This window comes from Thalia democratica, chromosome 2, assembly GCF_965202585.1.
Source record: "Thalia democratica chromosome 2, ktThaDemo2.hap1.1, whole genome shotgun sequence".
Classification (NCBI taxonomy): domain Eukaryota; kingdom Metazoa; phylum Chordata; class Thaliacea; order Salpida; family Salpidae; genus Thalia; species Thalia democratica.
In genome coordinates, this window is record NC_139166.1 from 39,613,564 (window position 1) to 39,634,539 (window position 20,976).

Below are 20,976 nucleotides of genomic sequence, written 5' to 3' on the forward strand. Positions count from 1 at the left end.
CTTTTATTTTTTTTACAGAAAAGCCAGCTTAAAGTCTTTTGACTTTGTTAGTGGTGTTTGTCTGTTCTTTTTTCAACGCTATAACACAAGTAAAAAAAGAGGATTAGCACATGATAACACAGACTTGAATAGTCCGTAGCACTCTTTAACCTGGTTGTAAGTTCTATTTTCATTGTTTTATGTTTTTTTATTGATTTTCCAGAAGTTAATTGAAACAGTGATCGCCAAAAGTTTGAGTTTAGTTGATTTAGTCTAATAAACGTTTTATGGAAATATCTAGCTATTTGAGTTGTCAAACCAGTAAATCAGACTAATTTCTCATTATCCAGAAAGCCCCCTCAACCTCATGATCTGGTAGAAAAACTAAAACTGAGATGCATCAAGGTTTTATCCAAAAAAAAAGCAACAACTTAGTAGCTCCATATAGTTGCTAAAAGGATGACCTGGTCTTGAGTGGTGTAGTAGAAAATGGGTACCATTGTCAAGAAAGGTACCTACTGGAGTCAAAGTAAGCTGGTTTAAGTCAATAGGCTCTGGTATGTATCCTCCAGCAGATCTTCTGCACATTTGTTTAAATAAGCTTGTATTTAGCAGTTGAAAACTAGAGTAGCCATTAAATTTTCCGACTACTCTAGAAAATGCTACCTGAGATGGAACTGTGTCAAATTTGCACTCTAACTTTATATCCTCTATAGCCTAAACAAGTGTGAGATAGTTTAATGTACTTTAATAAAAAAACTATATAAATTACTTTTTACAACAATTTACTTTAACTCTTTAATAAAAAAAAACTTCTTTTAGACACTTATTCCCTCTGTAAATTCTAAAAAAGTATAGTCCATTTCTTTTGTTTTTTTTTTTAAAGCACAAAGATTTTAACTATCTTTAATAAAAACATAAGGGTCTAAGTAATTTTTTTATCTATCCAAACCTTAGTGGCTTATTGCTTGTTATAAGATTCTTATTTAAAATTGTAGAACTGGCCATGCACTCGATGTCATCATTTCACAAAGTTGCTGAATGTTTTTTTATAATTTTTTTCCGAGTTTTTTAATAGAAAAAGTATTTTCGTCTATTTTTAGTTTAAGATTAAGTTTAAGGTAAAAAGCGGTCTTTTATAGTATAGAAAGTTTCAAAAGATACTGTAAAGGTACTAAAATGTGTTTAAAAAATAATAACGTTTTAATTCTACAAAAAATTATCTATATGATAGATTTTTTGTATCTGATCGAACTTTTTTACTTTACATGTAAAAATAATATTCCAGATTTAAAGTGATTTTGTTTGAAATTCCAGGCTTTTTTTTCAAAATTTCTCAAAATCTGGGTTTCCAAATTACTTTTTGCCTAAAACTTCAATTTCCAGGTTTTTTGGCAACCCTAATTCCAGTACTCAGTGCAGGTGGAAAAATAAACTTCTAGGTAAGATTTATAATAGTAGCTGTATTCACTGCAAAAGTTTATTTTTTAGAAGTTTTGTAAACGACTAAATACTACTGGTAAAACACAAAGTACTTCTAACGTAAACGAATTAATAACACTATGCTTATATTAGCTGAGAAGATGAAACAATTTTAAGTTCTAATTGTGTTTTACTTAAAAATATCAATCCAAAAGCTTGATTGTACAGTACGATTTACTTTTCTTAATCAAATTATAAAAGTTAAGACTTTTTTAACAGTTATAATTTCTTACTAAAGAATTAAAATGTTATAAAAATTTTAAATAAACATTACTATGCAAAAAATAATGATCTATTTTGAAAGATTAAAAATTTAACTATTCAAATTATAAATTTAAGCGTTTACTCATAATGATCCTAGCTAAACAAATTCACTGAAAAACATAATAACAACAAATTCAAACAGTACTCTATTTTTATTATACTAAGACATGTTTCTGTTTTAAGTACAATTTTTCATGATGGGTTTTTTGCAAAAAAAAATTCAGCCTTGATTAACCGTCTTAAATAATAACTAATGAAAGGACTATAATAAAGTTTTTACGAGCTATTGCTCTTTTCTACACTGTTCATTATCTTTAAAAAAAAAATTCAATTTTTTCAATTATTTTTAATGCAAACTTATTTTAAAGAAGTACCAACTTAAGTCGTAATTGAGACAGAAAAAAGTGAATCAATTGATTACACATTTCGAATGTTATATAAACTTAAGTAAAAAACTTATCGAGATTATTTAGACGAGATTTGATTACTCTCGGACTTGTTATATTAATGATAAAGTCTGTTTAAATGACTTAGGTCTTTGTATAAATTTATTAATGAAGTATAAGCTAGCCCACATTGCATGGTTTTGCGGTATGACATAACTGTTTTATAAGTTATATTTAACTAGGTTGTATACTAAAGTTATGATTTCCCATTGATTAAAACAGAAGTATTTAAGTTTGTAAATAAAATTTAGCAAAAAGTGTTTTTGTGATATTTCCAAAACGGATTTTATTAGCCGGAAACTTAAAATTAGCTGTATTTATAGGGTAGAAGTCAAATATGCATGAAGGGACACTTTTTAACGGGTTGAATTTTACATATAACTTTTTAATTTTTATTAGTAACTTTATTAATTATCATTGGTTTGTTATTTTACTATAACTGTTACTCCTATGACTCGGTGAATAATTTTTTTTTTATATAACCTATTTATCTTGTTTGTTTAATAATAATTGTTGTTAGTTATATTTTTAAATCATTATTTTTACTATCACTGTTACCCTAACCTCGGTCGGTAACTTATTTTCATGTTTTTTTTCTACTCTCAAGCAAGTGACCCTTCGTGCATATTTGACTGTTCCCGTATTTATAAAAACCCTAATGTGCATTAGTATAGATATCAGTACTTTTTAAAGCATAAATATTTTTTTTCTTGACAGCTTAAATTTAGAAGCTGTTCAATTTATATTTTATGAATTATCAATTCTACTATAACTAAAAAAATCAAAACTGTCATTTTTACGTATAGAGAGATTAGTTTTAAATTAAGTACGCAAAACATTTATGTCGATTTTTTTTATAAAACATCAAATTAAATTCTAGAACATTACAAAATTAAAAGTTATTTAAACATTTACTGTTTGAATTTTACAGTACTACTATTAAGTCTTATAAAAAATGTAAACAATTTATAATTTTCTATATTTTTAATACTATACCAGTATGATGTGATATTAGTATTTATCTTTATAAATAAGAAAGAACAGTATATTGCTCAACACAGAAATAAAACAAATTTCAAAAAAGCACAGAGTCAATTTAAATTCACATAGTAAGAAACATTCATTAACTAAAGTTTATTATACAACAATTAAAAGATGATGCATCTTAGAATGGTTATTGCACAAATTAAACTTATAACATAAATCAGAGTTAGAAAAAAATATAAAATAATAATCAATAGTTTAAATAAAATTTACTACAAGTTTAGCCTATAAAAATTATACTGTTGAGAAGTTCTTTATCACATACGTAAGTCAAAATTTAGTTTGAAACTTGATTAAATAAGTTTTAGTGCAAATTATTTTAATTTTTATATTTTAGTTCTAGCAACTTTTATTTTTTAACTTTACACTGTAGAATAGGGCAGTAAAAAGAAACTCTATGCGACCATTAATTACAAAGTTTATATAGAACGGTAAAATTTTGAGTAATGTATCTTTATAAATGCAAACCGAAAGCTAAATTTGTCAATAACAAGTTTTTAAGTTAAGTTTATTTAAAGTAAAAAATTTAATGTAAACAATAACTAAAAAAAAACTTAGTAACGCAATAAACTGGTAATGGGCACACAAAAAATTTAAAAACAAACTTCGTAAATATTTTCAAAGTAAAAAAAAAAATTAGTTTCATTTTAACCCATATTATAAGCATCCATATTTCTCTTTAGAATATCTGCACAACTTCCGAGTAAACGTTCAAATTTTGATCGATCAAGTCTAACGCACTTTATCTTTTCATTTGCAATTATTGTAGCTGCTCTCGGTTTATCAAACAACAAAGCTAATTCACCTATCAAGAAAACTAACCGTGTAAATATACCGTAGATAAGAAAAAAAAGCTTATTAAAGTTAAGAATACAACAATGATAAATAATTAAGTACATAAATGTATAGAATAAAACACTGAATAAAAATATTAAGTATTTTTAACACAATAATTATTGAGGTTTTTATGTTTAAACCCTTTTACAGAATGTAGAAAGGTATGAAGTTGCGAAAAGTACTTTTACCAAATTTTATGTAAGCATAAATACAAGTTTATATAGTATTATTTCAATCATTAGAGGACAAGCTTTTAGTTAATTAAGACTCGTGCTTTTGTCTTATTAAAGCTTATAACCAAAGGATGCTGTTACCGTAAATCTACAACTATTATTATGTTTTACGACAAGCTACTGCTTGCTTATGTGATAATTGACGTCAGGTTGTCCAAATGACGTGCAGCGTAAAATACATGTTCTACTAGAAAGACAGCTGGCACGTTCATTTGAGATAAGATCAAAAAGAATACACCGAATAAAGTTATATAATGAAAAAATTGAATTTTCATGTGCCAAGTTGAAACTTGTAAACAACAAACTTTGATAATAACACTTCGATTATCAGATCACAAGCTCTCGGTAGATTGAAACCCGGGTTTAGTTTTATTGATACTAGAGAGTCAGTCATATCCGATTAAAGCTGTTGCTATAAATCTAAAAATAATCATGTTTTACCACAAAGATACTGGTTATTGATGTGATCAGTGACGTCAGGGAGTATAATTGACGTGCAACGTAAAATACATTGTCCTAGATAGGTGACATACTCGTTTGTAATATGACTTGTTTTTAACAAATTTTGATGTTGTCTAATGGCACATGAAAGTCCAAGCCTTGGCTCTGATGACTTTCCGCATTTTTTTTTCTTTTTTAAAGTTAATATAGCATGAGAAAAAAAAATAACAATAAGTGTCTGCAAAGAAAACGCTAATATTGTTTGTTTATTTTTAATCTATTGTTAATTGAATGCATATTAAAAAACTAAACTATTTTAATGGTTATAAAATCTTGAATGTTTTATAAATACAAAACTTCTGAAGCAACAATAATAAAATTAATTACTAAGAACTATAAGTTAGATAAAACCATAACATATTCATGAAAACTAATATCAAAAAATCAAATCGTTGTCCCTTAAAATAAGTTAAGAATACAGATAAATACTAAAAGCAAACTTAACAAAAAAGCTATTTTCTTACTTTAGGCTTATAAATTTAGTAGTTGTTATTCAGGGTGAAGAAAATCTCACAAAAAAAAAACTTTTAAAATAATGAAGAAAGACGAAAGTTGCATGTTTTATGTTTTATTTCAAAGCCTCACAAAACAATAACACAATCTATTTTTCAACATGCCCTTCTTCGGCAGCATCTACTTGCTCAATTCGTCCTCCTAAACTCTCAACTGATGCACGAATTTCTTCTACGGTATTCTGACCGAAACTTTAACTAAATACTCTACAATTGTGGGATGTAAGCGACAGACCTCAGTTTCCGACTAGGACCAAACACTAAGTCTATTGGGCTGAGATCGGCCTATGGTGTAGGCTAAAACTTGTTGCTTTAAAACTGCGTAAAATTGTCTTTGCACAAAGCTCGGGATTTGTTGGAGACGTGAGAGCAAACACCGCCTTGTTAAAAGATAATATATTTATTTTTAAGTTTTCTTTCATATCACGCAAGGAAGGGACAAAATGTTATCAATCTACACATTTGTGCTGATTTTGACACCCTGTTTCACAAAAATCGGAGAAATTTCCAAACTTTTGACAGATGTTGGCTTCTGGTGGCGATAAATGGTTAAAATATCATCGGAAACGTCCAAAGTGTCAGGCCAGCACTCTGTCCGTTTTTGAAGTGAACCTAAATTTCAAAGTGAATATTTTTTGTTTAAAAAATAATTTAACCCTTTTGCGTGCAAGATTTCAACAAAATTCAAAGAAAACCAGCTCTCTTTTGTTGTTGAAGGACAGTAAGATGCCGACGTACCTTCAGTTTCAAAGGAGAAAGCTGAAATTATTTTTTTGGAATGTCCTCATTTGTTTATTAATGATGGCGAAAAACATCTAAACTTGTTGATGATGGCCGAAATAAATACTGGCTCATTGATTTTGGATCAATTTAAAATTTTTGAGCATTTTGGGTCCCTCAACTCCCTGTCTCAAGCGGCTTTTCGTGAGCGAGGGCGTCCTCTTTAGGGACGATCTTTGATGCTGCCGAGCTTTTTGAACCTTCTTACCGCATCATTAACTGTGGATTAGTATTTATATATATTCTATGATCTTCGATATAAGCGCCCCCGCGCGATAAATTATAATAATGTCATTACGCTCAGTAATATTTGCAGCAATTTGAATTGAATTATTTTAAATATAGATGATCTATTATAAAGCTTAGCAAGAATTAAAATCGATAGTCACAATAATTTTTGGAATATGAGATTTCAATAAAGTACTAAAACTACAATTTTGAGAATGATTCCAGGAATTTTTTTTTCACCCTGTACAACGCTACAAACCGTAAGCGAACTTAAAGTTTTGTGTTAAACTACAGTTTTTAATATGATTGACTAGTAAAAGAAAAAAAATCATTCTTGACTTGTGGTTGGATAATTTAAAAAAAATACTTGGAATAAAAATACAAGAAACGTAATAACTAACTTGCTTTAAACAATACTACTTGTAATTATAAATAAATTCATTTTAGTTATCTGTTGCACAAAAAATATACAGAAATATAATATAAATATAAAACACGTAAATGTAAATTTAAATGCCTAAGTATTCCATCTATTTAGATTTTTTGTAAAAATTGCCAACTATCACTATAATAAAAAGTATTTATATATTGCTAGCAATCATCTTTACTTAAAAACATAAAAACTATAACTGCTTGATTTTTAAGCTGTTACATTAACTATATTTATTACAGGATTTTTTTTTTCGATGGCCGTTTTGAAGTAAACGATATTTCTACGTAATTAAATATACGAAGTTATTTAATTTTTTTTTAATTTTAACTTAGAATTTTATTAAACTATGTTTATGTTTGCTGAAAGGCATTAACTCAATAGTTAGTGGCCATTAATAATAACCTTGGAATTTTCAAATAATAAAAACTTTATAAAACTTTCAGATACACGGTTGCCACAGATCAAGCTGAGACAAATTTCCTGACTTTTTACCAAAATTTTCATGATTTTTCTAAATCAAACTCTTAAATTAAACTTATTCTAAAATATTTAACCTAACACTTGAAACTATAAAAAGCTTTCAATATAATTTTAATACAGGTTAAAACAACAGATTTTTAGCTGAATTCAATCATCAAACTTCCACTACATCACTTGAACCATCTGTGTATGATTGATGTATTTGCAATAAACAGCTCTACCAGCAAAATACTTGTATTATTACTTTATAAACACAGCTTGTCTGAAAAAAGACACAATTTTTTAGCATTTCCTAGCATAAATGTATCTAAATAAACCAAACTACATATAAGGAACTTTTACAATTAAAACCTTAAATTAATAACGAACTTTCACAATTAAAATCTTAAAACAATAACGTTCTTGTTCAATATGTTAATAGAAATTTTTTGCAGTTTTATAAAAGATATTTTACTAATTTATACCAGATGAAGGTATTGGAAATTAATTAATTTGTTAAATCTCTATAAAAATTTTGGAATGCTATTCTGACTTTAAAGAATTTTTAATTAATTTTTACCATTTGAAGGCTTTAGAAAATAAGGAATCTTGTAAATTTTCTGACTAAATCTGACTTTTTTTAAATTTTATCAAAATTCCTGACTTTTTTTCAAAACCCCGGACTTTATCCTGACTTTTGTCATTTTTTTGAATTTTTCCTGACCATGTGGCAACCCTGCAGATAGCATTTCAATAATTTTAGTCTAAATACTTTTTTATTTCCTAAAAAAAAAGTAAAGCTTGAAAAAGAAACGTGACTAAATACTACAAGCGAAAAACTGAGACATCATCTATTAAGTTTAGAATTTTAACGTCTTGTAAAAATGTCTGAACTACCTTTAGGAAAAAATAGCTAAAATGTGTCATAAAAAATAATTTTGACTTTGGATTAAAAGAAATGAACTTCATCTACAAACCATGATAAATTTAAGCATTTATAAACTTAAATTAAACAAACAAAACTTGTTTTGACTAAATCACAATACCCCACTACACAAGTTAGACGAAAGTTAAATAGTAGCCAACATTGATGGTCAAATAAGAGAAGCAGAAAACAAATAATATTACATCGAAAATTGACTACAAAAACTGATTGAGAAATTCAGGCAAAAAACTTGTCAAATTATCAGAAGTAACACGTTAATTCTAGACATAACCAACTGACACAGCGCTTCTATGCACATTGGTGTTGCAGACCTTAATATTGGAAAAAAAAGTTTGTAAACTTACTTTCAATTAGTGATGTACCGGACCCGGACTTTTTTTTAAATTAGAATCCGGCCGGAACCGGATTTTTTTTCAAATTGAGATCCGGCCAGAACCGGATCCGGATATTTTTTTCAAATTAAAATTTGGCCGGATCCGGATTCTTAATACTCTATATTTGTAATGTAAGTAGTATAAAAACTACTATGTACGATAATGCAACTTTATATAATTAACTACTAACTAAGTATAATTGTGTGAAGTTTATCTTTTATGTGTTATATCTAACTATATACTTTTGAATTTTGAAAAATTATAGTTTAGAAAAAAATTAGACTAAAAGTATTAATGTGCTGCTAAATCAATTAAATAATAAGAAAGTTTATGATATGTTATTAAGATCTAGTTAAGATTAACAGTTAAAAATAGTAGCTGGTATGTTTGCTAACTTTCTGAACAATATTTACATTTAAATTTTATTAAAATTGAAAGAACAAAAGAAAAACTTGAAATTGAAAGAACAGTAAAAAAAAAAACAATAAAAACAACTAAAATATTTTTTTTGCTAAACTTATAAACTTTCCATGATTTTTGGCAACCAGAATATCACCTAATTTTAGCTAATATCAGGGTTGCCACTCTTTGATTCAAAAAAACTGACCTGAGTGATTATAAACATTCCTGAGTCAGAATGAGGTTTTTGAAAACTAAAAATTAATCACTTTAAGCTAATAATCAATAAAACAGCTAGCCACAAGGTTGAACATTTTAAGTAATGTTTACAATTAAGGCTATAGGGGGGTTAAACACTTTTTTTACAAGTTGATCTTATTTAATAGAATACTATCTTAGCTACCAGATGCATTTTATAGCTTTACAAAATTCAAAGTAGTTTTTGAGATATAAGCGGTCAAAGCCGGAGAGTTCCATAGGGACCTAATGGAAGGCGCAAGCTAAAAACGCGGAAATATCCATTTCACTAAAAATCTATTTCCTCGTATGTTTTTTAAGCTAGGTACCTCAAATTCTCAAAAAATATATTCCTTACCAACTTAAAAGCTTTTAAGTGTTGGAATTTCAAAAAATTGAAATTAACAAATTTAAGGTCTAAAATTCAAAAAAACACCTTTTTTTAAAAAAAGGGGACTTTTTCTTAAAAAAAAAATTTCTACACTCAAATGATTTAAAATTTAGTAAAGAGTAAACTGTGAAAATTTGAATAACATTGCTTAAAAACTGTAGGAGATAGATTTTTAATGAAATGGTTTTTTTTTTGGCCTTTTTAGTTTGCACCTTCTATAAGGAAGCTATTGAGCTGGCCGGCTTTGACCCCTTGTATCTCAAAAACTACTTTGAATTTTGTTAAGCTGTAAAAAGTATCTGGTAGCTAAGACTAAAATCTATCAAATAAGATCAACTTGTAAAAATCAAGGTGGACTTCCTTTAGCCTTACCAATGTAAAATCAAGTTCTTGAACAAAACTAACTAGAAAATCACAAAACATTGAAAACTGGATCATCTCAAAGTCATTCAAAATCTAAAAAAAACTAGCCTGAGTTTTTCAAAAAATCTTAAAACTAGCCTGAGTTTTTGTAAAAAACTAAACTAGCCTGAGGCAGCCTTAGATTTTCAAAAATTCCCAAAAAATTTCAAACTAGCAGGGTTGCCACTGTTTAAGTCAAAAAAAACTAGTTAGAGTGAGTATAAACTAGCCTGAGTCTAAAACTACTTTAATCTAATAATCAGTAGAACAGCTAGTCATAAGGTTGACAATTTGATAGTAAAGTTTTTAATTTTACAACATAGGTAAAGAGTTGCATTTCTGAAATATTTGTTTCATAGTTTAAATGTAAACAAATGTAAATTAGTCACGTGTACAAAATGAGCCAATCACGGTAGGTGTTTAATTTTCGAACGTATTTTCTGACGAAAATGACTCTTTTTAATTTACACAGGGTTTGTTTTTGAAAAAATACTTTTCTGTATGCTCTTTTTTACTAACTAGATCCGAATCGGCCGGATCTCTGTTAGGATCCGGCCGGACCTGGACTTTTTTTTCATATCAAGATCCGGCCGGATCCGGACCGGATAGTGAGTCCGGTACATCACTACTTTCAATATAATTTTTTTTCTTGCTTTCAAACTTGAAATAATTTGATAAGAGCACTGTAAGCAATCTCGGAAAGAAAGATTATCTATATAAAAGTAAGTTTGTTTAAAAATACAAAAAGGTATATAAACTTCATGCAAAGCAATTTAAAGCCTACATATATGATTTGTATATACAGGGTTCCCACTAAAATTTCAAAAAAAAGTTAATAGGGAAATCCATAGAATATAGCAAATTTATCAAAAAAAAAAGTTTTAAACGTAAGAACATATTTCTAGGGTACAGAAAGTAAAATATGTCATTAACCGTTTTTAAGCACAGTCTTAATAATAAATTTTCTAAGTTCGAGGGTTTTTGAGCTCTAATTCTAGTTAAATAAGTAAACTTTAGATAAATTTTATGTAATAATAAAGGGAAACTTTTATCCGCTAGATGAAGTAATATAAAAGGAAAACTTCTATCCACTAGGTGGCGCAAGATAAATTATTAGACCGAGGTTTTTATAAAAAAAAATCGATAACATTTTTAAGTGTTTTTTACCACGCGTTGTTGCTGTTTTGGCTTTCAATTTTCAATCACCAAGTAAAAAACGTAATTTCTAGGGATTTTTCAGGTTATTGCAAATTTATAGGAAAGTGGGAACTCTGTATACATACATAAATTGTTCATTAAAAAATTTCGAATTAAAAAAAAAAAGTACATATGTTTTAAAAAAATAAATGCTCTAATCCTCAGCTGATAAATATCGGATTAAATTGTACTGTGCTTTACATGAATACTCAAATTACACAAAAAAACAAAAAGCAATATGACGTAATAAGGAAATTTTCAGTGCAAAAACTGAACTTCCTTTTCAACAAAACAACTTAAAACCACAAAACTAGAAATAATGAATATAACATTTTATATTAAAAAAAGTATTGAATTTTCAGAGAAGCTTTTTCATATGTCGACAAGACGATATGAATTAGCTCATCTTGTTTAAGCAACCCTCTTGTTTAAACGCATACATAACAGCAGTTGATATATTTAAGCACATCCTACACACAGGGATATTACTAACTGCTATAAGCTGTGCTCTTTTTACCTCCCAAGTTAATTCTTAACAATGTTTTTGCGCTTTAGGTCACATACGGGAGCCGATCATTTCTAACCCGATCACTTCTAACCCGATAACTTCGATCATTTCTAACTCGGTCATTTCTACCCCGATCATTTCAAACTCAATCAGTAAATTTATTTTGATTTTTAGATTTCTTTAATCAGAATTAATTTTAAAAACAAACTAAACTTTACAAAAATGTTCTTTTATTAAAATTTAACTTTTTTATCTTAAACAAAACTTAGTGTTTATTACGTTCTACTTAAAATATACTTTTTGTATTAATTTTATTTCAATTTTTTATAATTAAAATTTTTTTTGACTTTTTTCTTATTATCAATCTACTCATATCAAAATTTTGCTTTAGAATATATAAAATTTACTACACGATAATCTTTCTAAATCTAATATAAGGAGAAATTAGGGTCTTCTTGCTTAGCAATTTTTATCTTAATCTAAATTTACTGACACATAAAAGTAACTGTGTTAAAGATTAAAAAAATGTAGAACTATTTTTTAAATATGCTACGCAAACTATGAGCCATAAAACAGTCTAAAAATATTTTTTAGTTTCCGTAACATTAAAATAAATATGTTTAGCTTTTTTTCTTTTAAGTTTTTAACAAAAATTACGTTATTCGTCAGTGAAATTAGATTTTCTTAGTTTTTTTGACAGAGTAAGAAGACCCTAAATAAAGACAAAAACAAAATAAACCAAAACTTGCCAACATCCCAATAAATATTAAGTTTATATAAAAACAAAAACACTGACTATTGTGGTTAGTTTACTGAAAAATATTGCTAGGAAATTTAAAAATTTTTGAGATATGCTACGCAGACTAAAAAGAGCCAAAAAAAACTTTTTCTATAGGCTCATGACTGATCCAATAAACCCGAAATTAAATGAAAACGTAATTTGTTTTAGCTGTATCATTGTCCACTCGGAGGGCCTGGTAGCACCGGCGGAACAGGTACTGCCTCAGAGTCACTTCTAATAGTTGCAAGGCTCCGGTTAGTACCTTTCCCTTGACTACGTGTAGTCATGTGTCTCTCACTCATAACCAATAGTATATATCAAACATAGTTATAAATAACAATATGAATATCAGATTGAAAACCAATATGAATATCAATAACAATTACTACAACAACTATTTCAAATAAAGTTTAATATTAATTAATAACTACAGAAACTTTAACCTTAAATATCACTAAAACAGTACTATAAAAACATATTGTACAGCAATCTTCCTTTATTGTACCAAGATATGTTTCTGTGTGTTAACGAATCAACACACTTCAACTGGGTTCTGTAAAAAAATAATTACTGTAATGAAAGAATAGAATAAAGTAGGTGTATAAATGTTTTCATTAAAATAAAATACTTTCTACAGATAAAAGTTAATAACAGGTTTTAAATCCGACTGTTATAAAACTATATAATATTTGTGATTATTAAGTCTAAAATAAGTAAAGTAAACTAAAATACACAACAAAACAACAAATCATAATATAAACAAACAACTCACGTTAATGAAAAAAAAAACTAATTCAAATTTTACTGTTGTTAATGAATGAACGAAATACATTCATTACATCTAATAATTACGTCACAAAACAAACTAGGTTATTTCAACTATTTAATTATTATTGCAAAGTATGTTAATTTAGTTTTTATGTTTGTAATCTATTTTGAACAAAATAAAACATTAACCATTAGTTAGTGTATCAATTAAACTTAATAAAACTTAACAACGGTGAAGACAATAAAAGTCACAGAAACTCGATGTAACATGTATATTATATATTAAATGTTTGTAATCATTAAATCAAAGTTATATACAATTTGGAAGCAGATTTAGTTCAAATGTAAAAATCCAAAATGAAAAAATTTAAGAAAACAAAACACAAAAAAAAACCAAACTTGTTATTGAATGAACAAATTTTATTTTAATGAAAACATGTATACACCTATTTTATTCTATGCTTCTATTCTTTCATTTCAGTAATTTTTTTTTTACAGAACCCAGTTGAAGTGTGTTGATTCCTCAAAACACAGAAACATATGTTGGTACAATAAAGGAAGATTACTGTAATATTTGTTTTTATTTATATTCCAATGAAGTTACTTCACTAGGATCTTTTGTTAGCAAACGATTAAACCTATATTTTTGAACAGTTAAAATAGTACTATAAATCACTAATAAATTATACACAACTATAAAATTACTAAATGGCCCAACTTGAATAAATACAGAAAACTTAAACCTTAAACATTTCATAAAATAGCAATAAGAGTCAATAATAAATTATATATAACTATAAACATACTAAATTTATTGTCAAAGAAATTAACTATGAGGTTGCAAATAACAAGATGTAAGGAGAGAACAGATAAGAACCAACAGTTGCTTTTTTAGTAAATATTCTTTCCTGCAGATAAAGATAGTTTTAACTTAGCAAAATACAATCACTCCAAATCTCTAACCCAACAACTCCAAACTGAAGACTTATTTTGGCGCCCATAAAGTTTAATGACTATTTTGTCCTTATGGGAAAAATAGCCCAACATTACATCATTTTGCTGTTAAGTTCTGTAAAATATATATCTCAAGAACAAAGAAACTGTTGTGTGTTGAAATTTTTAGGTCAAGAAAATAAGTATAATATTTATCTACCTAGACCAGGGGTCAGCAAACTTCGGCCCGCGGGCCAAATGCGGCCCTTTAAGTCGAAATCTGCGGCCCGCGAGCTTCTTTTCAGCAAAAAATATACATTTTAAAAACAATAAAAATTTTATTTTCGTGATAAAAACTTACATTTAGGCTCTTAATTTGTTAGATACTCATTATTAATGGTCTAGTATTACTTAATTTGTTATACTTTTGATCTTAAATAATATTCTTCTACTGATTACTATAATTATTTTTAGATAAATGCGGCCCTCAAAGGTTTTATTCTAAATAGTGCGGCCCGCGAGTCACATAAGGCTGCCGAGCCTTGACCTAATCAATCAATGACACTTAAAGAGACTTGTTTATTAATACAACAAGTACGAGGGTGATCAAATCTCGTCTATTTAATCTTCTTTACAGTTTTCGGTTAAGTTTATATAATACATGAAAAGTATTATCATTTGATTCTCTTTAGCTGCTTTAAGTACAACTAAATTAAAACTTATGTTGATATATTTACTTTCTTTTATTTACTTAATTAAAAAAAAACGTAAGCAAAAACAAAATAACAACGAAAAAAAAAACACTTTATATAAATCAAAAATACTTATAGTTAAAATTATTATAGTTACAAGCAAAAGATCATAAAACTCTATTTATAAAGTAAATAAAATTGTAAAAAATTAAATATATCAAATTAGGTACTGATTCAAATTGTAATAAAATATTTTTGATATTATATAAACTTAAGTAAAAGTTCTTAAGAAGATTAACTAGACGAAATTTGATAACCCTTGGACTTGTTACATTAATAAACAAATCTGTTAAAGTGATTATATCTTAAAATAATGATTTTCCACTAAAAAAAAATTATTCTAAATCGTTTATTGTTTATTTTAATTACATTATCTCCACAGGCCTTTGCAGGCTGTGGAACAGTTTGTGCAAGTTTTTAAGCTTATAGTGGAAATTTACAGACTATAAAATGGTAATAGATTAGTCAACTACAACGCTTGCGCTAGACTTACAAAAGCTTATAGACTGTAATATGAAATTCTTTGTAACTGAATATTACATTTGTAACAGTTTAATTATTTTAATTTGCTTGTCTTAAATAATATTCTAGTTATAACCTTCCGCTGTTATGCTTTCTTCTATTCTATAAGGTTCGTTTGTTGTTGGGTTGTTTGTTAACATATTAGAGTCTGTAATCAGCTCGGGGTTACTTTGTTGGGCGCGTCTGCTAGAACTTACCGCCCGAGTGTGCACGCTTCGCGTGCTTCTTGACCAGATTAGTGAGGTTAATTGTCGAAAGGATTTTGGGTTTCTCACTATTGGTACTCATTTTTCGAGGTGTTGACCAAACGTAGAGGTTCCGCGATGAAATAAATCGCAATTAACCGAGGCTGGTCTCAGTAATGCGGACTGGAAGGAATTCACCGCAATTAACCGAGGCTGGCTCAGTAATGCGGACTGAAAATGAGGTGTGATGAACCGAATCTGGTCATGGTGATGAGAACTGGAATTGATCGCAATTAACCGAGGCTGGTCTCAGTAATGCGGACTGGAAATAAGGTGTGATGAACCGAGGCTGGTCTTGGTATTACTTTAAAGTAGCATATACTTAATTAAATCAAATGTTATATTTCGTAATTAAAAGGTTAACTTACAATATACTAGTTTTAGTAACTTAATTTACTTAACTATAGCTTACTGTTATCAGACAACAACTTGGCACTCAAAATTCAATCTACAATTAAAAAATACAACACGAAATATAAAAAAGAAACACTCATACACGTGCAGGTCAGAGCTCGAATGGTTTGTTTGTCAATACTTTACTAGATGGAATCGATTTTGGTTTTCCTTAAAACGTTTCGAACCAACTGAATAAATCAAGAAAATGAAACTAAATCAAAAGAGCCGAATCGAATGACTAGGTCGAAACTGTCACAATCTAATGATAACTTCAAAATGGCCGCCTTCGTCTAAATGCCTGCGTTGAATGTCTTCTAAAATGCACAAGTCACTGAATGCTTAAGTCGAATGTCTACACTAAAAGCCTCAAATTACAATGCCTACGCCCTTCTCGCGGCGCTTGAATTTATACCGTTTGCTACACGCAAAAATAGACTCCTCTCCTTTCTCGGAAAACAGGCGCAATGCTTATATAGTTTATGAAAAAAATTCAAAGTAAGGAAAACAACTTGAAATTAAAACTAGTTAAAATAAGATGATTATTGAAAATTTATTCTAATTAAAGCTATACAAAAATTAAATTTTGGTTAAGACAAATAAAACTATTTTTTAAAAGAAGTCTAAAAAACAACATTTCTTTACTGATCGGGTTATAAATGATTGAGTTAGAAATGATAGTAAACCGTCACAAACTTACTTCTAAAACTCAGTCTCATTTTCAAATACACCACATTTATGGTTAAGATATCGGAATCTGAACTGAGTTGAGCACAAGCTCAGAACATCAACTGCTGTCAAGTATGCGTTGAAACAACGAGCGAATTCATATAGTCTTGTCGACATATGAAAATACTTCTCTTAAAATTTTAAAAATATTTAATGTTATATTCTCTGTTCTTAGTTTTGTGATTTTTAGTTGTTTTGTTTAGAAGGAGTTCAATTTTTGCACTGAAATCTGTCTTCTAAAAAATTCACTATTACGTCATAGTACTTTTTGTGTAATTTGAGTATTCTTGTAAAGCAAAGTGCAATTTAATTCGAACTTCAACAGCTGAGGATTAGAGCATTTATTTTTTAAAAACATATGTACTTTATTTTTTAATTCAACAATTTGCAAAAAACTATTTAAAAGCCCCTCAAGTGTGCTCGGTGGAGATTAATTTAGTTTTATATTTCTAAATAAATAAGTATATGTATGCAACTTTTACTGAAATCGAAAATAACTACAAAAACGTGTATAATGTATTTTTTTAGTTTTAAATAGTTTACTTTAAAATTTTACTATTGATGATCATTATGTTGAAATTCAAATATACTATATGGTAATTGTAAAATTTGAACTTATTTATTTTATTTTTTCACTTAAAGAACAAATTACACAACTAGGTTTACATATGGTTAATTTAAAACTGATATATATTAAACATAAAATTTAAGCAGAACGTTGACGACTAATTTAGTAATCTATAGTTTATAACTAGCTTAACAATTATTTTAACAAAAACTTTTTAAGTACTTAACTTTACTACCACAACGCTTGCCTACGCCTATATAATAAAAATAATTTTTATATTATTATGTACTAGAAAGCATGGTTAATAAATAAGATTTCAAATATTATTTGTATTGAAGTTTTACTGATAAGTTTTGATACTTAAACTTCATCGCTAAAATGCTGTTGATGAAAACCGATTACATACATATTTAATAGTTTAAGCTAAAACTAGTACGAATGTTTCTTTTCAAGTAGTTTTCAAGTAGTTTCTTTTCAAGTAACTTTTCAAGTAGTTTTTGGTTTCTTTTGAAAACACAAGCTTAAAAACTTAAAACTGTTTCCCTTTAAATGGGTAGTGAAGTACAAGGCTCACACTTAGAGATTTAACTTTTATCAGATCTATTTTTTACGGAACTATAAATTAACGATAAATGCAAGTAAGCGACAGAATGTTTTCAAACCAGTAACACAATTTATTTTTTCAAAAACTTAATACTTTTAAGTTTATTTTGTGTATTTTACATGTATACTTTTGTAATTTTTAACATAACAAAAATTTTTATTTAGTTATCTACCAGATCAAATATCCGGCCTTTTTTGTTAAGATTCATATCCGGCCGGAATTTAAGTACCAAAAAAGATCCTTATCCTAGTTAAAATCCGGGCAGATCTAAATTTTTTAAATGAACAATAGTAATATTTTAATAAAAAACGTCTGTATGTCTATACTATAACAATTTTACTTAATTGAGAACAAAACGTTTATTTTTAAGACACAAATATAAACAAATTCACGGAATTTATACTTGAACAAAATATATCTGATAAATACTGTATTGAAATATGTCTTTTATCTTTGCTTAAGAAAATACAAAAAGGTTTAATAAAAAACGCAAAAGTAGTTTTATGTTTGTTTTTATTTATATATGTACTATCAAATCATGTTAATTGATTGATTTTTAGTAAGTTTGCTAGCTTCTTTTCATGAAAAACCAATCTTTTCTTAATGTTATTCAAAAATGTTCTACATTGAAGTTCGGCAACTCTTCTACTCGGTGAGTTAGATTTAGTACGTAACAAGCCAGATTTGTTTGACATAGAATTTTGCGAATCGCTTTAATTTTGTTTAACTGATTAACTTTATAAAGTTACTTATGTCTAGAGAAGACTTATAAAAAATGCTTAAATCAGTCCAGGACACAGTCAATTTTTTATTTGTGATTTTTTTTCTACATCAATAATTAGAAAAAATCTAAAGATAGTATAGAAAAATCTAAAAATTTATTGCATATCATATAAGTTCATTACGTTTTCGGGATAAAAATCCGTCTTCAGTAAACTTATGATAAACATATACAATTAAAACACATTTATGCGACTAAGTAAAAAACAGTGAAAAAATATATCATGACGTAGTAACTCAACTGTATATAAAATAAAATTTGAAAAGGTTCGAAGATTTTTTATGTTATAATGATATATTTGTATGTAAAAGTAAATTTAAATTAAATGAAAACAAAAACAATCACTTTTCCGATATAATCCTTAAATTAAACATTATCTTAGTAAGGAACTGTTTGATGTAAGTTATTGTTAATAAATAGTTACTCTTACCGAAGAAATAAAAAAAAAAAAAAATTCCCAAATAATACTTAACTAATTATAAAAACCGATATTAAGCAACTGTATCATACAAACTTCTCATCTTAAAGAAATAGTATCATCGATGAACAAAAATAGTTTAAAAACCTAAGTGCAAACAAACTAAATTGTGTTAACAACTATTTTTCCTAAAATATTGTTTTTAAAGTATGTAATAATTTTATCAACTAAACAAACGTTATCTAAAACAAAAATTATTTTTAATAAAACTATATTAATAAAAAATTGGTTGTTGTAAAGTTATTGGTTTTATAAGTTTGCCATTATCTATAAAAAGGCAGTATTGTTTTATTTATGTTTATATTTGCTTGTAATAAATTAACCCATTTACTCTCTAAATAATCTAAGTTCGTATGCTTGTTAATATTAATTCTAAATCTAAAATCTATGTTATTGTTAATATTGGCCGACGAATGTTGGTTTTATATAAACAGTAGTAAGCAACTCAGAAGATGTAAGCAACAGATGAACATCCAAGAAAGGTAAGCAATTGTCTTTTTCGATAGTAAATTTTAAATTTGGGTGTAAATTCGAAATTTTGCTAAATAATTCATCAATGTCATAATCATCATTGTAAGACATAAATGTGTTTTAGTTGTATTAGTTTATCATAAGTTTACTGAAGACGGATTTTTATCTGAAAACGTTTTAAACTTATGTGATATGCAATAAATTTGTAGATTTTTCAATACTATCTGTTGATTTTTTCTAAATATGTCTAGAAGTAGAGAGAAAGCTCTATCAAAAGGATATAAAAGATAAAAAAGATAAATTTTACACTAACAGTTTGATAAATCACGAACTCTTTCATGCATTATTAAATGTTCAAAGAAAAAAAAAACTCTACAAATCACAATGGACAAAAATATTTATATTTTTAGGATAACCAATGAAAACAAAATTGTAATGACAGCAAATTATTTAAATATTACTAGTAAAAGTTGATAAGATGTTGACATTTACTTATTAATTAAGCAAAAATGATTTATCTAAATATATTTGATTATTTACTTGAACAAACTGATAGATTAGGGTAGACAAAGAACGGCCTGAGTGTTGGCCCTGACAGCTAAGGAGAAACCTCTGGCCTGCTACCTATTTTTTGGCTTGAAAACAACTAACATGCATTTACACTTTTTATAAAAAATTTTCCACTCATTTAATTTACAGTACATAATAGCACTTATAAATTGTTACTTCAATACAAATAATTTTGCGTACAATTATTTTTTTTAAAATATTGTACAATTTTACCAAAATACGCGGCCTGCCGAGAAACTTATAATACGCGCGGCCTGTAAAAGGCTTTTCTGGTATATCTAGCGTTTCGAATAGAAAGTTTATTATCCTACTATTGATAAAAAACTAAAAACAAGATAATATTAAAGTTTGATTTAACCCTAAAATTTCAAATTAACTAGATCCAACCTAAAATGTGGATCCGTTAGATCACTAATTTTACTTTGAAATTACAAAAAATTATAATATTACCAAAACCGAAAAAAAGTGTAAAGAATCGAATATTCTTACCAAAATAGGCTGATGGTCCAAGTGTAGCAACTTTCTTAAATGTTGGACTCAGTAACTGGTCTGGAGGACGAATTAAAACAGATGCTGTTCCCTGTTGTATTTTATAACAATTATTTTAGTTTTAGGACAACTAAAATGTGTGCACAACAACACAAACTTCTACAATAATGTAGAAGAAGTCACCCTGATCTCCCTGTCTGATGATTTCCTCATTTGCCTCAAAATTTATTTCTTCTAAAG

The 20,976-nt window shown here is 27.5% G+C and overlaps 1 long non-coding RNA gene across 1 annotated transcript; it reads right to left on the bottom strand.

Moving 5' to 3' along the window:
• Window positions 1-3,871: 3,871 nt before the first annotated feature.
• Window positions 3,872-20,954, bottom strand: LOC145830093 (uncharacterized). Its single transcript, XR_014369613.1, has 3 exons — window positions 20,894-20,954; window positions 20,737-20,827; window positions 3,872-4,020 (listed from the first exon to the last, which is right to left on the bottom strand). It is a non-coding gene; the product is annotated as an uncharacterized LOC145830093 (long non-coding RNA).
• Between the last annotated feature and the right edge of the window lie 22 nt (window positions 20,955-20,976).